Source organism: Oryx dammah, unplaced genomic scaffold (assembly GCF_014754425.2).
Source record: "Oryx dammah isolate SB20612 unplaced genomic scaffold, SCBI_Odam_1.1 HiC_scaffold_5, whole genome shotgun sequence".
Lineage (NCBI taxonomy): Eukaryota > Metazoa > Chordata > Mammalia > Artiodactyla > Bovidae > Oryx > Oryx dammah.
Genome location: NW_024070189.1, coordinates 81,817,169 through 81,818,469, shown reverse-complemented (window position 1 = coordinate 81,818,469; position 1,301 = coordinate 81,817,169). Strand labels below are relative to the sequence as shown.

The 1,301-nt window shown below is 37.7% G+C and overlaps 1 pseudogene; it reads left to right on the top strand.

The window, feature by feature from the left end:
• Positions 1–301: 301 nt before the first annotated feature.
• Positions 302–434, top strand: LOC120864959 (annotated as a pseudogene).
• The last annotated feature ends 867 nt before the right edge of the window (positions 435–1,301 follow it).

The window sequence follows — 1,301 nt, the reverse complement described above, 5'->3', positions numbered from 1 at the left end:
TTTATTACCTCTCTCCGTACTTCCAATTTTGCCACTCTACAATAAAATAAACTTTTTTTTTTTCTTAAGAGAATATCTTCTCCTAAAAGTTTTTTATGCATACTACTACTTCAGCCTGGGGTATCTTTTCTGTCTCTGCCTCTTTAGCTGAAGAACTCCTATTTACCATTCATTACTTATATTACTTGTAATCCAGGAGGCCTTCTCAGACTCCCAATGCTGACTGTTCCTCCTTGTGCATGTTCTTGTCACAGCACTTATCACATCATGTTTTACCTGCAGATAGCCTAACTAGGTAGAAAGCTCTTCTCAGCCTTTTTGGCTGAGATCAAGTGTAGCATCTGTTCTTATCAGTTTAATATCTGATATGTTCTCTATCTGAGGACTATATATTAAGTGGATTTTCGGAGCAGGGAGCTGCAATAGGAGCTTACTCTGCAGGGGGAAAAAAAGAAAATGTGAAAAGGAAGGAAGAAGAAGAAACAACGGGGGAAGCACTTTGAAAGCATACGTATTATATCCAGTGCTATGTACAGGGTCTTGAAAATAGTTCATTTCAGTTGCTCAGTCGTGTCCAACTCTTTGCGACCCCATGAATCACAGCACGCCAGGCCTCCCTGTCTATCACCAACTCCCAGAGTTCACTCAGACTCACGTCCATCGAGTCCGTGATGCCATCCAGCCATCTCATCCTCTGTCGTCTCCTTCTCCTCCTGCCCCCAATCCCTCCCAGCATCAGAGTCTTTTCCAATGAGTCAACTCTTCGCATGAGGTGGCCAAAGTACTGGAGTTTCAGCTTCAGCGTCATTCCTTCCAAAGAAATCCCAGGGCTGATCTCCTTCAGAATAGTAGCCACTTAGTAAATATTTGTTATGTTTTTAAAGACGAGCAATATTCTCAGTGTCTGTCATTTTTTCCAAAGCCAATGAAATGTTATTTTGGCAAGTAATATCCTCCATTCCAAATATTGTTAAAAACAGAACAGATTCTCTTTTAATATTGATTGTAGTTTAGCACAGATCTATCTTGAAAGTAGTAATGAAAGTGACATTAAATAGTTTATTTGATATTTGCTATGTAGTTTATTATAGTTTTTCTTTAAGGACCTGACCAATTGGTTGATTCTCTGGAAACAAAATCTGCTGGTCTCTAAGTATTTAAATTTTTTTTACCAAAATAGTCATTGTGCTGAGTTTATGCCAAAAAAAAAGTATTTAAAGTTATATGCTTTCTTTGTAATGCTCCTATATAGTTGGGTGAATGTTTATGAATTTGAATGTAATGCATTTAATTTTATTTCT